Source organism: Dromiciops gliroides, chromosome 1 (assembly GCF_019393635.1).
Source record: "Dromiciops gliroides isolate mDroGli1 chromosome 1, mDroGli1.pri, whole genome shotgun sequence".
In the NCBI taxonomy this organism is placed as follows: Eukaryota; Metazoa; Chordata; class Mammalia; order Microbiotheria; family Microbiotheriidae; genus Dromiciops; species Dromiciops gliroides.
Genome location: NC_057861.1, coordinates 213,392,838 through 213,417,867, shown reverse-complemented (window position 1 = coordinate 213,417,867; position 25,030 = coordinate 213,392,838). Strand labels below are relative to the sequence as shown.

Here is a 25,030-nt window from a genome sequence, read left to right as displayed (position 1 = left end):
ATATTGCTGGATCAAAGAGTATGCACAAATTTATAACCCTTGGGGCATAGTCCCAAATTGCTCTTCAGAATGATGGTTGGATCAGTTCACAACTCCACCAACAATGTATTAGTGTCCCAGTTTTCCTAAATCTTCTCCAACATTCATTGTTTTTCTTTTTTTGTCATATTAGCCAATCAGATAGGTGTGAGCTGATACCTCAGGGTTGTTTTAATTTACATTTTTCTACCCAATAGTGATTGAGAACATTTTTCATATGACTATAGATAGCTTTAATTTCTTCATCTGAAAACTGTCTGTTCATATCCTTTGAACATTTCTCAAGTGGAGAATGACTCATATTCTTATAACTTTGATTCAGTTCTCTATATATTTTTAAATAAGCCCTTTATCAGAAACACTAGCTATAAAAATCATTTCCCAGTTTTCTGCTTTCATTCTAGTCTTGGTTGCATTTCTTTTGATTTTGCAAAACATTTTTAATTTAATTTAACCAAATTGATCCATTTTGCATTTCATAATGTTCTCTATCTCCTGGTTGGTCATGAATTCTTACTCTCTCCATAGATCTGAAAGGTAAATCACCCCCTTCCTCTCTTAATTTACCTGTGGTATTATCCCTTTTGTCTAAATATGGTACCTATTTTGACCTGATTTGGATATATGGTGTACAATGTTGGTCTATACTGTCATACTATTTTCTGTCATACTATTTTCCAGTGCTCCCAGCAGTTGTTTGTTTGTTTGTTTCTTAAATAATGAGTTCTTATCCCAGAATTGAGAGTCTTTGTATACATCATTAATATTGTTGTTTATATTATGACATATCTTTGATTTCCTCCATGTGGAGAACTCTTTATAAAGAAATGTTCCAAAAACAATGGGTATTAATATTAGCCCCAAAAAGTGAAACAGGTATTAAATTGTTAAGAAAATATTATTGTTGACCATTATTCATTCAAGAAAAGCTCATTAAGCACTGATAGATGAAATCCAAAATGTGCTTATCAAACATCTACCTTTTACCAGGCATTGTCACATACCCATAAAATACAATGTCAAAAATAAAATTGTCCCTGCCCCTAAGGAACTTATATTCCAATGGGGGAATCACCACATATAAAGATAATGAACACTAAATAATTTCTAGTTGGAAGATGTCTGAAATTAAATTAGCGGTATGAGGATTAATTTCATATAAATATTAGCAATTCAGGTAAACTTAGATGGAAAGTAGTGATTCTTTGGGGCAGAGGTTAAGAGAAACTACATTAGAGCTTATACAAAGCTATGGAGATGAGAAATGGAATATTTATACAGGAAGCAGAAAGTATCTCAGTTTATATAGAACATATACTCTCTAAAGGAGAATATTGTGACATATCTAGTAAGGAAAGGTGGAATCCAACTGGGGAAATCTTTAAATATCACAAAAAGTAGATTCAATAATATCCTTGAGCCAATGGAGTTTCCTAATCAGGGGTGTGGCATAGTCAGACCTATGATTTTAATAATAAAAATTTGGCAGCCAAAGGGAGGATGGATGGAGAACCTAAGCCAATAAACTTTTCCAGATAAGACTTTGCAAATTGATTTATCTAGTCTGATGGTGTTGCAATTTTAGCAGCTTCCCTTGGAAAGGGAAGAGGAAGCTGGACAAATACTTTTGTTTATCATAATTTGCATGCAAATTCAAATATTAGTTCTTTATGAACATGGTAAACATCTAGCACTTTATCTAGAGAATAAAGAAATGGAATGATATTTTCAGAGGCCAGTCCAAGGGATACCTTCTAAAACCCAGATTGTATACTAAAAAGGATAAGGAGAAAAACAAAGAAGTAAAAAAATTTAATAAAGACAAATAGAGAACTCTCTATGTAGTTAGTATGGCAAAACCTTTATTGATATAATAGCCCTAACCATTCTTAAGAATCCATTCCTGGAAATCACACACACACACACACACACACATGTTTGTGTGTGTGTGTGTGTGTGTGTGAGAGAGAGAGAGATGTAGATAGAGAGGAATTCATTCATAATTCACATTTATATAGAAATCAGAAAATAACAGAGGGTTTTTCTATTGAGTCTTGTGGGAGAAGGATCAGTGAGCCTCTCGTGGAAATGATATAAAGTGTCTTTGTAAACTATAAAGTTTCAAAGGAATGTAAAGTTTGATTAATTTTATAAATGTGTTATCCTAAGACTTTGACAGCATTGTCATTCTCAGAGGAAAATTTGAACCTTGGGAAAACAAATTGGAAATAAATCTGCAGCCTTTTAAGAATAGTACATCCTGCCAGATGGGCAAAGCTAGCAAGGTCCAGAAGAGGAGACTTTGTCAACGAAGAACTAATTTCTTCCTGTCTTATGTCACCACAATGTTTATTCTCCATGATTTATTTGTGATGCTGCCTCAAAACTGGTTTTCTTACTGCCTTGTTTCTTTGTTTTGTTTTGTTTTTGGTGAGGCAATTGGGGTTAAGTGACTTGCCCAGGGCCATACAGCTACTACCTGTTAGGTGTCTGAAGCCGGATTTGAAGTCAAGTCCTCCTGAACCCAGGGCTGGTGCTCTATCCACTGCACCATCTAGCTACTCCTTACTGCCTTGTTTCTTAAATATACCAGGACTACAAAGGATGAACTCCCTTTTGTCTAATGATCAGGTATTTCAGATATGACCATGACCTTTACTTGAATAGAATTTCATTTTCCAAAATATATGTGAAAACAAAATTTTAACATCAATTTAAAAAAAAAACTTTGTGTTCCAATTTCTCTTCCCCCCTCCATTCCCACTCCCCACCCACAAGAACTCAAGCAATTCAAAGTAAGTTATACATGAGTGGTCTTGGAAAAATTCCCATATTGCTTGAGAAGGGTTTTGTAACCATGACCAGTATTGCACAAGCACAGCAGTACTTGGGACTTTCTTTTTAATCTCAGCATATCATTGAGCCTAAACAAGTACCCATATAAGAAAAAATAAAAATACCATATTTGTCTTTGCACTACTTGGAAAAAATTCTGATAGACAATGACATTTTAAATAGTTTGGTCCTCCAAGTAATGTATATTCAATGTTAATGGTGTGTTAGGTGAGTACTGAAGTTTTTACTGATACATGTCTTATTTTTGTGAGGAAAAATGTGAAAATATTTACATATGTACTGTTAGTGACATAGTGAGAATTAGAAACATTGAAAAATTGTTGTCATTTTTTTTTCCTTTTACTATTTTAGTCCAGATTTGGGTCATATAGTAAATAGATATTTGGGCAGTTTCTACTCTTGAACTCATGAAATTTTCAACTATATACTTCTAAGGTGCAAAGTAAAAGTCTTTTAACAATTTCAAGAAGCAAAGGTTGTAACCTTGTAAAAGTTTCATTTATTCCTAGGATCTCTGGTGTTTTTAAGAGGAATGAAGGCTGTATTTTGTCACAAGCTTTCTCTGCATCTATTGAGATAATCATATGATTTTGGGTACTTTTGCTATTGATTTGGCTGATTATGTTGGTAGTTTTCCTAATGTTAAACCAGCCCTGCATTCCTGGTATAACTTGTACCTGGTCATAGTGTTTTATCCTGGTGATTAACTACTGTAATCTCCTTGCTAATATTTTATTTAAGATTTTTGCATTGGTATTCATTAGAGAAATTGGTCCATAATTTCCTTCTCTGTTTTGGCTCTGCCTGGTTTTCGAATCAACACCATATTTGTGTCATAAAGGAATTTGGTTGAACTCCACCTATTTTTCCAAATAGTTTGTATAGTATTGGAATTAATTGTTCTTTAAATGTTTGATAGAATTCACTTGTAAACTCATCTGGCCCTGGATATTTTTTCTTAGGGAGTTCATTGATGGCTTGTTAAATTTCTTTTTTCTAAAATAAGCTAATTTAATGCTTTTATTTCCTCTTCTGTTAATCTGGGCAGTTTATATTTTTGTAAATATTCCTCCATTTCATTTGGTTTGTCAAATTCATTGGCATACAGTTGAGCAAAATAGCTCCTAATTATTGCTGTAACTTCCACTTCACTGGTAGTGATTTAACCTTTTCATAATTGATACTGCTAATTTGGTTTTCTCCTTTTTTTAAATCAAATTAACCAAAATTTTATCAATTTTATTGATTTTTTTCATAAAACAATCTCTTAGTTTTATTTGTTAATTATATACTGTTCTTACTTTCAATTTTATTAATCTCTCCTTTCATTTTCAGAATTTCTAATTTCGTATTTAATTGAGGATTTTTAATTTGTTCTTTTTCTAAGTTGCATGATTAATTCATTGATCTCCTTTTATTCTATTTTAGTCATATAAGCATTTAGAGATATAAGTTTTCCCCTAAGAACTGATTTGGCTGCATTCCATAGGTTTTGGTCTGTTGTCTCATTGTTGTCATTCTCTTGGATGAAGTTATTCATTGTTTCTATGATTTTGTATTTTACCCACTCATTCTTTAGGATGAGATTATTTAGTTTCCAATTAATTTTCAGTATGTCTTTACATGGCTCATTATTTCATGTAATTTTTATTGCATCATGATCTGAGAAGGATACATTTGTTATTTCTGCCTTTCTACATTTGACTGTAAGATTTTTGTGACCTAAAACATTTTAAATTTTTGTTTATGTGCCACATACTGCTGAGAAAAAAGGTATGTTCCTTTCTATTCCCATTCAGTTTTCTCTAGCAGTATATCATATCCAAGTTGTCTCAAAATTTGTTCAACTCTTTAAATTATTTCTTATTTATTTTGTGGTTAGAGTTATTTAGTTCTGATGGGAAGATTAAGATTCCCCCACTAATATAGTTTTGCTGTCTATTTCCTCATGTAACTCACTTTACTTCTCTAAGTATTTGGATCCTAGCTCATTTGGTGCATATATGTTTAGTACTGATATTACTTCATTGTCTATGGTACCGTTTGGCAAGATGTAGTGTCCTTCATTATCTCTTTTAATTAGATGTGCTTTTGCTTTTGCTTTTTGAGATAAGGACTGATACCTCTGCTTTTTTATTCAGCTGAAGCATAATATACTCTGTTCCAACCTTTTTACCTTTAATTTACATATATATATATATGTTTACATATATCTTTGTGTGTAGCCATTCTCCAGTTGATGAGAATCCCCTTAATTTCCAATTTTTTGCCACCACAAAAAGAACTGTTATAAATAAATATTTTTGTACATGTCAGTCCTTTTTGTGATCTCTTTGGGAAATAGACCTAGTAGTGATATTTCTGGAACAAAGGGTATGCACAATTTTATATTCCTTTGGGCATAATACCAAATTGCTCTCCAGAATGGTTATATCAGTTCACAACTCAACAAACAATGAATTAGTGTTCCAATTTTCCCACATATTCAACAGCATTTTTCATTTTCCTTTTTTGTCATATTTGCCAATATCATAGATATGTATGTGCTGATACCTCAGAGTTATTTTTATTTGCATTTCTTTAATTAATAGTGATTTAGAGCATTTTTCCTATGGCTATAGATAGCTTTACTTTCTTCATCTGAAAAATGCCTGTTCATATCTTTGAGCATTTCTAAATTGAAGAATGATTTGTATTCTTATAAATTTGATTCAGTTCTTTATATAATTTAGAAATGAGGCCTTTTTCAGAAACACTGGCAGGAAAAAATATTTTCCAGCTTTCTGCTTTCCTTCTAATCTTGGTTGCTTTGGTGTTGTTTGTTCAAAAACTTTTTTTTTAAAGAAATATTACAGCTTTTATGAAGTTATTATAAAACATCAGGACTCCTATACATAAATTAATAAATGTATGTATAAAATTTAACATTATATGTGTATTAATTTTACTTCTTACCTTGAATTTCTAATAAATCTTTAGCTTCATTGATTTTGGCTGCTACATAAGGAGATACTCCCTTGTCTAGGTGGTTTAAAAGCATGATTCATCGGTGAGCATCTCTAATTTTCCCTTTATTGGCTGTAGGGCTTACTCCCAATATGAGTGCCTCTTCTCGCTTTGTCCTTTTGGGTTCAAATCCGCCTCTATAATAGCCACCACTGAAGGAACATTTGGGCAAACTTCGAACAGCTTGCTTCACTTGAGGCTCCATATGCTTCATTGTTTGCAAAACATATCGGCCTGCAAATCCTGCAGCTGCAGCAGCGATCGTCAGTTCAACTGCTACCATTGTGCTGTCGTGTCCCCTCGCCCCCTTCCCGCAGCAGAGACTAGAAGTCCCTCCTAGCTCGCTGCCCAGAAGGCTTGGGTTCAAATCAAACCCCGCCGCCCCTGCCTCAGTTTCCCCTTCGGCTTCCATGTCTCTCACCATGGCTCGGCCGGCGCTGCCCTGAGTCTGCGAAGTCGCAGCTCATCCCAACGCAGAGGCAGTGTGTCCGGCCCGGCTCGGCCGCAGGCCCCGTCCCGGCCCCGTCCCAGGCCCAGAAGCCACCGCCTCCTGTTGGGCCACAAAACATTTTTTTTTTTTACTTTAATGTAATCAAATTGATCCATAAGCCTTCTGTAATATGATGACTATATTGCAACCATTGATTATAAGAAAGTAGAAAAGCTAAAACTGTTTAAATATTATTGTGAAATGTAAATATTAGAGACTTTCTAAGTTTCCATGAACCCGCCATAATTTTATCATGCAATTATATCCTTTCTACATCCTGTGAATCCTATTGAAAGTGTTATCCAAAAGAGATATGGGCAACTGCCTGTCTATTTTATTTTGCAGACCTGGACAATTTCAAGTGTGGAAGACAATGGAAAATGCCAAATTTTTAAACTGTATTGCTGTTTTTTTTAAATTGTGTGTTCTGTTTTTTTTTTTTTTACTCTTTTTTCTTATAAATGTTGATTCTCTCAGATTGGTGGAACTGCTACATTGAAACATGTAGGCTATGCTGAAGCAATTTTTTTTGGAGAAAATATTATTTAATAATAGGAAATAGAATTTTATTCTCCAAATTAACTTCTTGTATTTAACCCAGGAATTATGTCTTTGACAATAGATTAAGGATCAATTGCACTCATGATACTGTTAAATTCTCAGCCAAATTACCTTAGATTTGGGGTTCATCCTTCATTTTTAGTATGGGCCAATACTGTCTTAAACTGGGATGCCTTTTGTCTACTTAAAGTGATGTCCATAAATTTAAGGAAGCCAAATTTCTGTGGGCTAGTAACAACTCAGCTATTTTTTCCTAAATAGAATTAGGCAAAATTACTTGATGAATGTCTTAAATGGTGCATGCAGCACATTATGAAATAGTCTTAAAAAATCTGAGCCCCATTAGTGTCCTAATTACAATTCAACCGTACTATCCAAATCAGGACTGATTAGAACCAAGAGATTACATTAAAGTATATATATATATATATATATATATATATATATATATATATATATATATATATATATATACATTCTATATTTCTCTTCAATAAATCAAGTTATTTTCATTTCTTTCTTTTTTCTTAGAGAAACATTTTAACTCACTCATCTTCTAATTGGCCCTTAATTTTATATTCAGTGTTTGCAATCTGAACTGTTTCAATGAACTGCCAATTTTCACATAATTTCAAACATTAGCAACTACTATCAAATGAGTAAGCCTGAAGGAAACATTTCCAATACTAATTAGTGGAAAGGAAAACAAAGTAAAAAAAAAAAGCTTTTAAACATAAGGCAATAGAACTGGTGAGCAAAACTTTGGTTATTATGGTCATGAACTGTCAAAGTGCAGACACTGAGGCAAAGGGTCATAATTCAGATGCCAAGTCAATTCCCCTAAGACAGAGAAATATTTGAATTATTTTTATTTGCATATTTTGTAAATAAACATATTAACTGTGAAGTGAATAAAAATGAAAGAGATGAATATTCCAGTGCCACATGTTTCTTTCCCTACTTTGTTCTCATTTCCCTCCAAGAGAAAGTTGAAATGATCTAAGGACAGCTACCTTAACATATGATACAGAATAGCCATAAGCCAGATTGTCCACTGGATATTTTCTATTCCTTTTTCTTTTCTTTACTCTTAGAAAATAAAGGAAAAGAAAAGAGGAGAATAAATGAGAAGTAAAATAATGGTAGTTTTTTTTTAATTTTCATATTTGACTGATGTGTTACTATCTTGGCAAGCTTGGATGAGTTATGATCCACATTGTTGGCAGGAATACTCACATAGTTTAAATCATACATCCATTGGCTTAGTGTAGTAAGGACAGGATTTATAGAAGTGTATAATTTCATAGAAAACCTTAAAAAAGCCTATAATGCTTATTTGAAGTGCATGGGAGGGAGGAGGTTGAGTTGTTGAGATTAACTACATATCAACAATCAGATGCTGAATCAGAAACACAACATTCATTATATTGAACAGTGCTGTACATGTATCTTTTATTCAGGTTTTTATTTCTAGTGTGTTCCAGTGAAATGAACACTAAATTGGGAATGAGGAGACCTAAGCTACTACAGCCTGAGTTCTCACAGGTTATCATTTAGTAAATTAAAGACACTATGTGGCTTAATTGCCTTAACAAAACAAAATATCTTTTTAAGGTAACAGATTGTCTTCTAATGCTTATTTATGATTGTTCAAGAACATTTTCATATATTGTCTGATGGTGACTTAGAGGAGACTTTAGCTTCTCAAAGAATAAGCTAAGAAAGTACAAACTCTGGTAGGCCTAACCAAGAAAAAAAAGACATAAAATATAAGATGACTGGTGAAATCTCATCTGAGTTCCCGTTATCTAGGTCAGAAAGGCTCAATTCCATGAGGTTGAGTGCAAGATAATTTAAACATTTGGCACAGCAAATCATAAAAACAGCTAATATGAAGTGGAAGGTTTATGAGCTATCTCACTAAAAGATCATCTACATGGACAAATTTCAAATGAGTTGAAATTGAATAAATACAAGAACAATAGTTATAATTATAATGGTGATCTCTCCAAACAATCAATGGATGATATATACACTACAATTATCAGACTTTTTATGTTTAATAACCTTGTAAACCTGTATAACCTCATGGTTAATGTGCACAGATGGTCCATAAGTATTTTCATAACTTGTGTGGATGAGATTTTTAGGAGAGATATTGATGGGGAGATGGGTTGGTGAGGAGGATCTTACATCTATTTCAAAAATATAAAACCTGTGTCAAAGAGACTAGCTTCTGTTAATTCAAGTAACTTTAGTGGATAAAAGTTGAGAGATTTTAAAGTGAATGGCATAGTGGATTCAAAACCAGAATCCTACAATATGCTGTTTACAAGAAACACATTTGAAGCAAAGAGATACACAGAGTAAATGTAAAAGTTTGGAGCAGAATATTTTATGCTTCGGCTAAACTAAAAAAAAAGCAGGGGTAGCAATCCTTATCTCAGACAAAGCAAAGGCAAAAATAGATCTCATTAAGAGATAAGGAAGGAAACAACATCTTACTAAAAGGTACCATAGATAATGAAGTAATAGCAATATTAAACATGTATGCACCAATTGGTATAGCATCCAAATTCTTAAAGGAGAAATTAAAGGAGCAACAAGAGGAAATAGATAGCAAAACTATACCAGTGGGGGATCTGAATCTTCCCCTCTTAGAATTAGATAAATCTAGCCACAAAATAAATAAGAAAGAAGTTAAAGAGGTGAATAGAATGCTAGATAAGTTAGATATGATAGATGTCTGGAGAAAATTGAATGGGGATAAAAAGGAATATACCTTTTCTCAGTGGTACATGGAACATTTTCAAAAATTGATCATGTATTAGGTCACAAAAATCTCAGAGTCCAATGTAGAAAGGCAGAAACAGTAAATGCATCCCTCTCAGATGTAAGAGGCTAAAATTAGCTTTGGCACCCTGAATGAGTCCTTCTTTGCCCCAAGGCCTGAAAGCTTTGTGAGCCATGCCCAGCTCCCTCTGCCCAAGTGGAGAAAAGCATGTAAAGCCTTGGGCACACACCGGGTTCCTCCACCAAGCACCCGGTTCTGGGTGGGCCCAGCACAGGGTCTCTGTGCCCTGGCTGGCCTTGGTCTAACAAATTAGCTCGAGGTGCCTGGGCATGATCAGCCCGAGTTTCAGGGGAGAGAAGGGTTTTATTTCCTGGGGGTAGAGAAGCAGCAGGAGGACTGAGAAAGGAGATACAGAAGGGCACTACAGAGAAAGGGGCGGGGGTGTGGCTGACAGTGAGGAGGAGATGTGGCTGACAGTGAGGAGGAGATGAGAGTGAGCAGGCAGCTACAGAGCAAGCAGCAAGAAAGAGGGGCTGTGTCAGGAGAGAAAATTAAAAAGAGAAGTAGAGAGTCCACTGGGGTCAAGTTCACAGGTCATATATTTCTTGCTTCTCTTTGTATTTACCTCTAAGTTTATTCTTGTCAATAAACTCTCTTTTTTGTGTTATTGAAAAGAGGCTCTTTCTTTTCCTTTTTTTTAAGTGAGGCAATTGGGGTTAAGTCACTTGCCCAGGGTCACACAGCTAGTAAGTGTTAAGTGTCTGAGGCTGGATTTGAACTCAGGTACTCCTGACTCCAGGGCAGGTGCTCTATCCACTGCACCATCTAGCCTCCCAAGGCTTTTTCTTATCAGGCTGAGAGAAGCAGTTGGGGAGGGGCCAGGAGTTTACAGACAGGTTTAAGCAGCTAATAGCCAACAGATAGGCAGCTGGAAGCAGTCAGATATCAAGCCAGCTAAATTGAGCTACAAAAAAGTTCCAGATTGGGGCAGCTAGGTGGCGCAGTGGATAGAGCACTGGCCCTGGAGTCTGGAGTACCTGAGTTCAAATCCAGCCTCAGACACTTAACAATAACTAGCTGTGTGACCCTGGGCAAGTTACTTAACCCCAATTGTCTCACTAAAAAACAAAACAAAACAGCACAAACAAACAAAAAAAGTTTCAGATTGGCAACCATGGCAGAACTTATGAGATAACTATAGAAAGTTTCACACTGAATATCTAATAGCTATAATAAATTCACACAGATCATGATGCAATAAAAAGTATATGTAATAAAGTGCCATGGAAAGGTAGACTGAAAATTAAATGCAAACTAAATAATCTCAACCAAAAGAATAAGTGGGTCAAATAACAAATCATAGAAACAATCAATAACTTCATCCAAGAGAATGACAATAATCGGACAGCATACCAAAATCTATGTGATGCAGCTGAGGCAGTGCTTAGGGGAAATTTTATATTTCTAAATGCTTACATAAATAAAAAAGAGAATGAAGAGATCAATGAATTGGGCATGCAACTAAAAAAGCTAGAAAAAAAACAAATTAAATATCCCCAATTAAATACTCAATTAGAAAACCTGAAAATCAAAGGAGAAAATAATATGATTGAAAGCAAGAAAACTATAGAATTAATTAATAACACTAAGAGATGGTTTTATGAAACAAACAATAAGATATATAAACCATTGGTTTATTTGATTTAAAAAAATAGAAAAAAAGAAACCCAAATTACCAGTATCAAAAATGAAAGGGGTGATTTCACCACTAATGATGTAGAAATTAAAACAATTATTAGGAACTGTTTTGCCCAACTGTATGCCAACAAATTTGAAAATATTAATGAAAAAGATAAATACTTACAAAAATACAAATTGCCCAGGTTAACTGAAGAGGAAATAAAATCCTTAAATAAGCCAACATTAGAAAAAGAAATTCAACAAAGCATTAATGCACTCCCTAAGAAAAAAATCTCCATGGCCAGATGTATTTACAAGTGAATTCTACCAAATATTTAAAGAACAATTAATTCCAATACTATACAAATTATTTGGAAAAATAGGTGAAGGAGTTCTACCAAATACCTTTTATGACACAAACATGGTGTTGATACCAAAACCATGCAGAGCCAAAACAGAGAAAGAAAATCATAGAACAACTTCCATAATGAATATTGTTGAAAAAAAATCTTAAATAAGATATTAGCAATGAGATTACAGCAAGTGATCATCAGGATAATACACTATGACCAGGTATAATTTATACCAGAAATGCAGGGCTTGTTCAACATTAGGAAAACTATCAACATAATCAACCACATCAATAAGAAAATTAACCAAAATCATATGATTATCTCAATAGATGCAGAGAAAGCTTTTGACAATATACAGCACCCATTCCTAATAAAAACACTAGGGATCAGAGGAATAGATGGAGCTTTCCTTAAAATAATAAGCAGTATCTACCTAAAACAATCAGCAAGCATTATATATAATGGAGATAAGTTAGAGCCCTTCCCAATAAGATCAGGGGTGAAACAGGTATGTCCATTATCACCTCTATTATTTAATATTGTTATAGAAATATTAGCTTTAGAAATAAGAGAAGAAAAAGGAATTGAAGGAATTTGAATAGGCAAGGAAGAAACCAAACTATCACTCTTTGCAGATGATATAATGGTATACTTTGAGGATCCTAGAGAATCAACTAAAAAATTACTTGAAACAATTAACAAATTTAGGAAAGTAGCAGGATATAAAATAAATCCACATAAATCATCAGCATTTCTATAGATGAACAACAGAGTCCAGCAGCAAGAGATGGAAACAGAAATCCGATTTAAAGTAACAGTACACAATATAAAATACTTGGGAGTCTACTTGCCAAGACAAACCCAGGAACTCTATGAACACAATTACAAAACACTTTTCACACAAATCAAATCAGATCTAAATAATTGGAAAATATCAATTGCTCATGGATAGGCTGAGCTAATATAATAAAAATCACAATTCTACCTAAATTAATTTACTTATTCCGTGCCATACCAATCAGACTACCTAAAAATTATTTTATAGAGCTAGAAAAAAATAAGAAAATTCATCTAGAAAAACAAAAGGTCAAGAATATCAAGTGAATTAATGAAAAAAGAAATGCACAGGAAGATGGGCTAGCCATATCAAATCTGAAGCTTTACTAAAAAAGCAGCAGTCATAAAAACTATTTGGTACTGGCTAAGAAATAGAGTGATGGGTCAATGGAATAGGTTAGGCACAGTAGACAGTAGTAAATGAGTGCAGTAATGTACTGTTTGATCAAACAAGAGATAGAGAATATTATGAAATGCAAAATGGATTATTTTGATTACATTAAATTAAAAAGGTTTTGTACAAAGCAAACGAATGCATCCAAAATTAGAAGGGAGGCAGAAAGCTGGGAAACAATTTTTTATAGCCAGTATATTTTATAAAGCCTCATTTCTAAAATCTATTGGGAACTAAATCAAATTTATAAGAATCTGTCATTCCCCAATTGAAACATGGTCAAAGATATGAACAGACATTTTTCTGATGAGGAAATCAAAGCTATCTATTGCCATATGAAAAAATTCTCTATTTATTAGATAAATGCACATTAAAACAACTCGATTACCACTTGACACCTATCAGATTGGCTAATATGACAAAAAAGGAAAATAATAAATGTTATAGAAGCTGTAGAAAAATTGGAACACTATTGCATTATTGGTGGAGCTGTGAACTGATCCAGCCATTTTGGAGAGCAATTTGGAACTATGCCCAAAGGACTATAAAGCTGTGCATACCCTTTGACCCAGCAATATGACTATTAGATCTTTTTCCCGAAGACATCATAACAAAGGGAAAAGGACCCACATGTACAAACATATTTATAGCTGCTCTTTTTGTGGTAGCAAGGAATTGAGAATTGAGGGGATGCCCATGGTTGATCAAGATGTGGTATATGAATGGAATGGAATAATATTGTGTTGTAAGAAACAATGAGCAGGAAGATTTCAGAGAAACTTGGAAGAACTTACATGAACTGATGCTGAGTGAGATGAGCAAAACCAGGAGAACATTGTACACAGTATCAACAACATTGTGTTTTGATTAACTGTGATAGACTTGACACTCCTCAGCAATACAATGGTCCAACGTAGTTCCAAAGGACTCATGATGGAAAATGCTTTCCAAATACAGAAAAAAAGAAGCATGGAATCTAGAAGCAGATTAAACCATACTATTTCTACTTTTTTGTTATCCTTTTTTGAGGTTTTCCCCTTTTTGTTCTGATTCTTTTTTCACAACATGACTAATGCAGAAATATGTTTAATGTGATTGTACATGTATATCCTATATCAGATTGCTTGCTATCTTGGGGAGGAAGGAGGGAGCAGAAGGAGGGAGGAAAATTTGAAACTAGAAATCTTATAAAAACAAATGCTGAAAACTAATAAAAATGTAATTTTTAAAAGTTAAGAAATTTTATTTTTCCCAAGTTTAAAAATGTTCCATATGCAATCAACTTTCATTTGTCCAGATGAAATCCATTTTCAGTTTGTTATTAAATCTAATAAATATGAAATAAGAATCTATAATATATATGATATTGTGATAAATGTTGAAAGTTATAAAAAGATAAAGTACCTGATGTCAGAGAGTTTACAATTGATTACAATTTATAAGAAATTTTGAAATTGTAATCAAATGTTTCTTTAAATAAATCGTTTTCAGGTTTGCTCTTATAAATTACACCAGGATAAGTCAGCCTTGTAGGGGTTCACCTTTGTAGGAGCCTAGCTCTGGAGAAATGGGGAAGTTAGCCTAAACCAATGTCCTACCCTACTATCCTGCACTATGTCACATAATTTCCCCATTTCTCCAGAGCTAATCAAGAAGAGATAGCACTTCTGTTACTCAAGAGTCTATAACTTTTGGTTCCTCTTTTGTATTCTTTTTTAACTTTAAAGAACTCTTTAAATCCTTTCAATCCTCCAAAAGCATCCTTGGCTACTGAGGAGCTTTGTATCCCTTTTAATGATAATTCATAGCCTTGCTAATAAATTGATCATGCTCAGAACTCTATGAATCAGTTTCTCTTTATCAGAGATTTTCATCATAAAAATTGGCACCCCAGATGGGACCCTAGTGACTGACTCAAAAGAACCCTTCATTTGAGAACTCCCCAGAATGAGTTTGGATTCCTTATCGAGTTTAAGTAAAATACAATTTTATTCCAAGTTACAGTAAGTTTGAACCCTGACATTACTGAGAAAACTCTATTAGAGCTCAAAGTTGAGAAACCCCCATGTCCAGAGTAGAGAAAAATTTTTCCTAAAATCCCTTAGGAATGCCCTTCCCTACTTCAAAGGAAAGAAAAGGCCTCTTCAAGGATGAAATAAGTCCTACCCATTGAGAAGGCTCTTAAGAGAGAAAGGCAGACTCTTGAAGGCATATAAGGGTTAGCCCACAGTCTCCACATTGACAGAGAGCCTGGTAGGATAGAAATATCTCATCAGGGGCTTTACTCTCACTCTTTCACATAGGTCAAACAATTATTTTTTTTAAATTTCTCTCTTCTTTCTGTGAAGTGTTCTATCAATTACAGAAAGCTTCATTTTAGGGAGGAAGAATTTGCCAGAAGGTGTTTAAGAAGAGACTTTAAAAACTGGTATTTGGGTCAAAAGGTTCAGCTGACAAATTACATGAAATTTCATATGGGTCCTTAATCTGACATAAAGAAAGGGTTTTTCAATTACTACAAACTAAAATTTTAAAATTTTTCCAAAACTTTTTGATTAGGCTGATTAGAGATAAGAAAGAAAAACCTTGCTGGCAAGTATGAATGCCTTTGTCTCTATGATTCTGTCTTTGCAATTAAACCAATGCTTTCCTGTGGTTTGATCAACCAAGAAGAAAATGATATAGTGAGTAAAATCTTTCTGCAGAACTCTAAAAAGCCTTCTAAAATGCTCATCTCTCTGCTTTTCTGGCTATGGTCAAGCTGGGGGTGGTAGAGAAAGGAGGAATAAATTTGAAACATGGATGAGGGGACAAGAAAATTTGTTCCCAATCTGCCTGAATCTACATAAAAACTAATTAGAGACTAACTGTTGTTTACTATAAATCTTTAAATTTTGATTTTCCTGTTTTTGTGTAATTTTATTTTACTGTTCTTTCGATAGAGATAATTCACTATGCAGGAAAATGTAAATGGGAACTACTGAATTATTACAGTTTGCAGTTTGACCACATCAAGAGGAAAGCATGTTTTAAAACCAGGAAGCAACTGAAAAATAAGTGAGATTTAATAATATTACTGAATGTAAAATAAATTGTTTAGGTAAATTTGAAACATTGTATACTTGTACTAAAATCAGTGGAAGTGAAAATTACTCCAGTAAGACTGTAATAAGATAGAGTGAGAATTACTAAGGATAAAATTTAAAAATAACATAGCATTATAGGAGAGTATAAGATTTAATTGTGTGTGTTTACCTAATGTGAAGGATGCTCATATTACAAAATGTGAAATTAAAAGACACATGGCATATTAATATTAATATGAAATATTGAAACTTTTAAAAAGTAAAAGAAAATTTGTAAAATTAAGTATCTTTGATACTGAAACAAATAAAAATTTCATAGGATGAAATTAGGGAGTTAATTTTAAATAGATTTTTATCACTTAGAAGTATAAAATTACACAATAAAAAGTAGAAATGTATAAAACAAATTCTGGTACTCTGAAAGGAAACAATATACTTTACTATCAAATAACTACTAATATTGATAACAACAGTTTTGTTTAAACTTCAAAGACTTTGTATAGGTATACTCTTATAAGTCAGTCAAAGATGCTGTTGCTTATCTCCATTTAATTGTTTTAATTACTTGAGTCTCAGTATTTGTAGTCTCAACATCACTTTTCAATCTGTGTGATGAAGATATATTTAAACCAATTAACTTTGTTAAAATTCAACCAAAAGTTAGCTGAAAACAGTGGGCTGTTGGCAAAACTGAGATTTAAATATTAACCCAAGACTCAAAATTTTTTATATGAGAATTTCATACCAAATACACTTTGCTAAAGGTAATACTCCTGAAAAATACATGAACCAAATAAATTTCAGTTGGAATCTAATCTCAGAAATTTATTTTAAGTAATTTATAATGAAGCCTGAGGTTATTTCACCTCAATATTTTCTTATAAGTAAATGTAATATTAAATAACACCTACCTTTCAGTGTTGTTGACACAATAGTATTATTGTGAAGTACTTAAACCAATAAGAACACTATGAATGTTAACTATTGTTATTAGGTTTTAAATTAAATAACTTATCAATGGTCATTATATGCATGATTTTCTGAGGACAAGTAAAAAAAATCAATTACATTACCAAAATTCAACTAAAGCCATTATATTATTTAGCCTTCTAATTTTTTATTGTGAAATTTCAGAGACTAATGTATCAGAAATGTATAGAAGTAAATTCTCTTTTTATTAGGTAATTATAATTTTAATTACATTTTTGGGAATGTCAATGAGGGTTAAATGACTTGCCCAATGTCACCCAGCTAGTAAGTATCAAATGTCTAAGGCTAGATTTGAACTCAGGTCCTCCTGGATTTAAGACCAGTGCTTTATCCACTGTGCCACTTACCTGCCCTACAATTATAATTTTAAATACATACTATTATGTGAAATACTACTAAAATATTAGGAAATATTTCAAAATACTGTTAGAGATGACAGTTTTCTATTGCTATTAAAATATGGTAACAGTCTTTGTAAAAGTGTAATAATGCCTTTGCCTCAAAATGTAGGATTCTAATTATTTAATAAGTGGTCTGGGGTCCCTCCAACTAGAATTATGATATAAATTTGTAACTGTGCTTAGGTTATAGTACCTGCAATATTGAAGAACTTATGTTGCAGAAGTCTAAAACAGTAAATAATTACTATTAAATAAATTATATTGACGTCACTTAGCGAAAATACTATTTGTAACTTATAAATTGGACTGATAATAGAAAGCAAGATTGTGTAAACTTTAAAAAAATATATATACATTATTCTTTCCTTTAAAGGAGCCTCCTAAAGGGAAAGACTTCAGTCCTACTATTTATAGCTGCCTTATAATCTAAGTTAGCAAGTACTTCAAGTAATGACTGAGAATCAAAAAACAAAATCTTCTAAGGAACCCCAGAAACCAAACAGCTTCTGAAATTCTTTACAATAATGCTAAAAATAAACTAGAAAAAAAAAACACCTGATGTCGCATAAGCATTATGTAAATGAACTATTCTTACTTCTTTAACTGACTAGAATTATTTCATACTGGTTATCTCCATGCTAAGTCTTAGATCTGACTATATGTGATTTGTAAAATTCCAGATGGATAAGGTGAATGATTTTTCTCTGTAAGAAAAATTTTAAATGCATTCCATTGAATTATTGTTATTTGAGTAGTTATGTTTCATTTTTAAATACATTGTATTAGTTATATAAATTTTCATCTTTTATTAAGAAATCTGAAAAAGGTTGTTAAGCTAAATTACTTCCCCTTTTAATGTGAATGATTTTAGATCATAAATGCATCTGTTTTATATTATTACAATATTTTTGGAAAGTGCTAATTATTTAAGAGGGCATATTTTCTTTTAAATTAGAAAATAATAATAATCATTAATGATGATAATAATAATAGTAATAATAACTCACTGTTGGGAGAAGAAAATAGCAATATTTCTTAGGAGATCCTTGTCTATAAAGTTCCTTTGGACTTAGTACTTCATTGGGTCATAAAATATTACCACACCTACTGACACCATGTTGTAAAACTCTGAAGTACTGCCACCTAAGGAACTTGGATCTCTCCCAACCAAAGTTGACCATTATAATTCAAATAATAAGTTTCATTAGAGATCATCTTAAAAAGCATGAAATTATATCTGTGAATGAATAGTATATGGTGAAATTTCATTTTTGATCCAACTATTCTCTGTATGTGTGAATGTATGTTAACCATTTTCATGTAAAACTCCAGAATGTTGCATTTGTGCTGTCTTTACAACTTATCAAACATTTAACCAACTTGTCTCTCCCCCATTTCCTCTCATAGTCTTTCTTCACCTTGAATGCCATATGAATATTTGCATATTGATTTTATATGTATGCCTAATCTGGTCAGTATAAAATCTCCCTTCAACATGCTTGGTGAATGAAACCTTTTTTCTAGAAATTAAAACTTCTATTGGTGGGGCAGCTAGGTGGTGCAATGGATAAAGCACCGGATTCTGGTCTGGTCTCAGGCACTTGACACTTACAAGCTGTGTGACCCGGGGCAAGTCACTTAACCCTCGGTGCCCTGCAAAACAAAACAAAACAAAACAAAACAAAACAAAACAAAAAATTTTTATTGGAAAGTGGTACTCTTAAAGATATCTAAAGTGGCCTGATGTACTTCTCTTTACTTTCTCCTAGCTACAGAGAAAAAGTGGGAAGTGGTATATCTAAATAGTCAAACCTATCCTTTATGTATTTAGATATACTTTAGAACATATGTGCATGTTATTGATTCTTTCCCTCCAACAGTCATACTGGACATATGAAACTTTATCTGTTAATGAATACCATATGAATTTGAACCAATACTATTAATGATTATTATTACATGAACACAATAAATATATCTTGCTCTAGCATGATCAGTGAAGTTTTGCTATTTAAGTTGGAAACTTCTGAGACTTAAATTATATACATGTATATGTATATGCATATGCATATGTATTTACACATATATATAGTTATAGTTATATATACACATGCTTACATGCATAGATGTGTGTGTCACACATACTTATAATATGATAAAGGCAAAAATTCATCATTCCAATATCTGTCATATCCTGCAATCAGAAGACTACAACAGGTGTATGTTTGCCCTTGGAAAAAAGTTCAGAGGCTAATGTTGTGAAAATGAATTTGGATCTTCCTGACTCAGTTTCCCATTGAGTTACTTCCTTTCTCCACAGAAAAGTTTCCTACCCAGGTAATTGAGAAACTGGTTTTTGATTCCCAGTAAATAATGTAGAGCTTTAATTAGTTATTAATTATGTGTTTTATTGGAAATCTAAAGAAAACTAAGGTAATTTCCCCCTTGTTGTTGATTCCCCATATTGTCACAACAATATGAGTCCCTTTCATAGCAAATTTCTATAACTGGGGTTTAGAAAATGGAATTGTGTTGTTAATTAAAATACTTCAACATGTAAAATGGATACACATTCTAAAGATTTAGGACACCCAATCAGTTATTAGTACTGAAACAGCTGAGTTCCCTTAACAGGTTTTAAATATAAAATAATTGCAAGGTTTTCCTCTAGTCTGTAGTTTTATTCATGTATATGATATAGGAATTATATCCTCATAAGGGAGGAAGTAGATGGAGATGTGTGACACAGTTTTCCAAATTGGATTAAGCATTTCACTTGTAAAATTACTTTGACAACAGTGAAAAGGGTAAAATTGTTTTCCTATTTGAACCATCTATCTAATAATTTTAAGCGAGATTCATTTTCCAATTCAAGTCCACATGATGTAACAATTGAAATTCTCTGAAGATTAAGGTGATTTGTGTGTTATTAATTTGATATTATTTTTATAGCTCTACTAATGAAATTATAACCATAAGGCTTGTGCTAAAATTTTTTATTATTTTTTTTTTTTTTTAGTTTGTAACAAGTCTTTTTACATGGGCTTGGAACTTGAGAAGCAGACCTGAAAAGAAAAGCACGTTCAGGGCTGTGCTGAGAATTCAGCTTGTTCTAGAAATGTACATCTGCTGCTTCCTACATCTGAGAATTACAAAGCAGGCTAAAAGAACTCCACTGTGTGAGGGCTACAGTATTGACTAGACTTTTGACTTTTCTTTGACTATATCAAGAATTTCCAGTGAGCTGGTGGAACTCAACAAAAGACTTTGTTCTTTCCCCCCACCCACCCCCCGTCCCACTGCCTCTTTTTCAAAAGGGGATGTGGGGGGCATACTAACTTCTGGCCTCATAATTTTTCTTCCGGTCTTCTATAAAATGGTGTATTCCTTGTACTACTAGTGTGTTCTCAAAGAGCAGCTTTACAAAGATAAAGCTAACTTTCTATAATTTTTCTTTCCTTTAACGCATGATGTTTATATAAATATCCTCCCTTGGTCTGACTATGCATTAATATATGGATGGTAATTCCCACTAGATATGTCTCCTAAGAATCAAAAGGGGGAATTTTGAAATTGCAATCAATTACTTTTTATTTTGGTTGAGGGTTAAGTGACTTGCCCAAGTTCATACAGATAGTAAGTGTCAAGTGTCAGGCCAGATCTGAACTCAGGTCCTCCTAAATTCAGGACCGGTGCTTTATTCACTGTGCCACCCAGCTGCCCCCACAATCAATTACCCATTTAAATAACTTGATTTTTCAGGTTTACTATTATAAATCATATTAGGGTTAATAACTTTAATAATAGGGAAAGAAGTATATACATGACCCTGTAAAAGATAGCAGGGTTTTGACTATTGCTAACTTCTCTATTTCTGCAGAGCTGAGCTCCTGCAAAGCTAAACTTACTTTAATATGCTGGTAAACTAAGTTCCTCTTTGTTGATTGGTCCTAATCAACCCCCTAGGATGACACTGATTTTCTGGATGTTAAGGACCGCACATGTCATAGTTTTTGTAATGCTCCGATCAATAAGAATGAAAGAGTGTTTTCTGTTTGATATTCCCACTCCCCCAAAATACACAATAGCTGATTATTACAAATCATCTTTTCCCTCTATTCCCCAAATAGTTTCCTATTTGGGCTTCTCTATTTCCAGAATATACTGACAAGTTATTATATCAAGCTCTAACTAATCAAGAATGGATGATACCTATGTTACACAAATTTCTTTAACTTTTGATTCCTCTTTTGTGTTCATTTTTATTGATTATAAAAGAACTGTGTAAAACCTCCAGAGGCATCTTTGGCTACTGAGGATCCCTGGATCTCTTTTATTGATAATTGCTAGCCACTTCTAAAAAGAACTGTTTGCCTCAGTTTATTTTTATCACAGATTTTTATTGTGACAAAAATGACTGTAACATAAACATGATACAAAAGAGTTTATCATTTTAAAAGTTATGAGAATTCAGATGTAGGAAATATCATCATTATATAGAAATATCATTTCTCTATAGATATGTTCACCTTTGACAAATTTAAGCTTCTCCTTATGAGTGGATTGGATTTTTATATGTAGAAATAGAGTGAGCAGACATAGTACAAAAAACCCATTTTATAATAAATATCATTTATATAGCACATTAAGACTTGTGAAGAACTATCAAGAACTTAACTTATTTGATATTCAAAAAATCTTTCTGAGGTAGGTGTTATTATTATCCCCATTTTACAGGTGGGGAAACCAAGCATGACAGAAGTTAAATGACTTGTCTAGGATTACACAGTTAATATCTAAGATAGGATTTAACACTTCAAAAAGGGACAAATGAAGGCACAGAATAACATCTAAGATATTTAGACACCTATTAGCAATCTATTTTTAATGAATCATGAAAAAATATTATTAATAACTTATCATGTGCCATAGCTAAGTGCTGGGATTACAAATATAAAGATAGAGTACAGAGTGAATACAGGGCAGTGGAGTGACATAACCTGATAAAGGTTTGTTGGAGAGAAATCATGAATAACTTTTAATGTCAGCCTAAGAAATTTGGACTATTTTGGAGAACTAGGAAATTAATAAATTCATAACTATTTTGGTCCTATGGAAAGACATCTTAACTTACAAGCAAAATATCTGGATTCTATCTCCTTTATGCCACAATTAGTTGTGTAAACTTGATTAAATAAAAACTCAACTTCCTCTGTAAAATCAAAGAATTTATTAAGGTGCCACCCATTGATCAAGAAGATGAATCTGATAGTAATCTGTTTAATAATTTGGGGGAAGAGAATAGAATTGGGGAGATTGATTAGGGAGCTACTGCAATGATCAATGAAAGGGTGAATCAATGAACTCACAATTCCTTTGTTTATCAAAATTTTATGAAAAGAAATTTAAATACTTCCCCCAATGTCTTGTCATAACATGGAGGTTACAATAGCTTCTTAATGGCTTAAATCATGGATCACACACTGCCAAGTCCTACCACAAAGGAAAGCTTTCTTATATGGTCCGAGAGATAGACTGTGCATGTTATCTAAAACTTAGGAGATACTAAGCTTCTCCAAAAAAACTTGGGAAACCACTTGTTAAAGCATGAACTGACTAGATAGAGTGTACATACTGATGATATCAAGATAATATTAAAGTTTGGTAAAATGGTAATTTATACTTATTATGAACTAAAAAAAATCATTGAATCTTTCTTGAGTATATTGTACATTTCTCCTAAATACTTTGGTTGTGATTCCCAGGAGACTATGGGGGTTCAAAATTGATAGCCATAAAGTATTTCCAAACAAACATTTATCTTTATAACATGAATCTTTGCATTGAGTAGTAAGTGATCTTTGGAAAATATCTGTAGGATAGCCCCCAATCCCATTATCTTCCTCTGTTATCCATTATTCATATCTGTGCCAGGCAATAAATTGTGATGCAATATAATTCAAATATTGACCAATGGGAAAAAAAATTTTTGAGACACAGCTGGGAAAAAGTATGATTAGAAGAAAAGATTGACAAGTCACATAATGAACAGCTCAATATTCCATTTGGGAGCATTAAATGTGCACAGTTTTAGAAGAAAGCTTCTGGCAATTTTACTTACTGACTCTGCAATGGAATGTCTACAAAAGAATATGGCCAAGAATTATTCATATTTAGAGGCAGCTTGGTGGTGCAGTGGATAGAGCACTGTCTCTGGAGTCAGGAGGACCTGAGTTCAAATCTGAGCCCTTCCCATGACATTTACTCTATTTTCCATCTTCTTTTACTCTATCACTCCTCAAAACTGTTTTGCTTCTAACAGTCCCCTCCACTACTCTCCCCTCCCTTCTTTCACCCCTCCCTCCTTATCCCCTTCCCCTCCTACTTTCCCACAGGGTTGGATAAATTACTCCACCCAAGTGAGTATTTGTGTTATTTTCTCCTTGAACCAACTCTGATGAGATTAAGGTTTTTGAGCTACTTCTGTTGATTGTAAGGATCATTAACTTCCACCCTATTGCCCCATCTCTCCCCCTACTTCATAAACCCTTTCCTTCTTGCTTTGTGTGAGATTTCTCCACATAAAACCCCTCCTGTTCCCCCCCCAGTGCATTCTCCGCCCCCAATTTTACCCTAAAGATATCATTATGGGGCAGCTAGTGACACAGTGGACAAACACCCAACCTATATCCAGGAAGACCTGAGCCCAAATCCTGCCCCAGTCACAAGACACTCCACCCACTGCTCAAGCCTGGGCATGTCACCCAACTCAAAGTATCCCACAAAAACTATGATAAACAAAAAATAAATGCTTTACAATTATCATCCCTTCATAATCAATTCCCACCTGTGCCATCTGTCAAAATTTATTCCTATCATCTGCCCTAATACTAAGAAAGCACTTATGATTTAGACATAGCCTCTTCCCATGTAGGAATGTAAACAGTTTACCATTTAATATCTCTCATGATTTCTTTTTCCTGTTTACCTTTTTGTTTTTCTAGGGTCTTGCATTTGAAAATCAAATTTTCTATTCAGTTCAGGTCTTTTCATCACAAATACCTGAGAGTCCCCTTTTCATTGAAGTACCATTTTCCCTTGAAAGATTATACTCAGTTTTCTTTGGTAGGTGATTTTTGGTTGTAATACCAATTCCTTTGCCTTCCAGAATATCATAATCCATGCCCTCTGATTCATTAATGTGGATAGCTGCTAGGTCCTGTGCTATTCTGACCATGGCTACACAGTATTTGAATTGTTTCTTTCTTGCTGCTTGCAATATTTTCTCCTTGACCTGGGATCTCTGGAATTTGGCTGTAATATTCCTGGAAGGTTTCATTTTTGGGTCTTTTTCAGGAGGTGATCAAGGGATTTATTCAAAATCCATTTTACCTTCTGCTTCTAGAATATCAGGGCAATTTTCCCTGACAATCTCTTGGAAGAGGATGTCTAAACTCTTATTTTGGTCATGGTTTTCAGGAAGTCCAATGATTTTAAAATTATCTCTCCTAGATATATTTTCCCAGTCATCTATTTTTCCAAG

The 25,030-nt window shown here is 33.3% G+C and overlaps 1 protein-coding gene and 1 pseudogene across 3 annotated transcripts in view; both read right to left on the bottom strand.

The window, feature by feature from the left end:
* Nucleotides 1-25,030, bottom strand: part of CDH19 (cadherin 19) — a 387,803-nt gene that overhangs the window by 204,820 nt on the left and 157,953 nt on the right. Inside the window, exon 2 of one of the 3 annotated variants that reach the window (XM_043983951.1) lies at nt 19,100-19,140. The exons of the other annotated variants lie outside the window; for them this stretch is intronic. The gene's annotated coding sequence lies outside the window, so the exon portion shown is untranslated. The remainder of the gene's footprint in view (nt 1-19,099; nt 19,141-25,030) is intronic. 3 annotated transcript variants of the gene reach the window in all.
* Nucleotides 5,840-6,313, bottom strand: LOC122747349 (annotated as a pseudogene).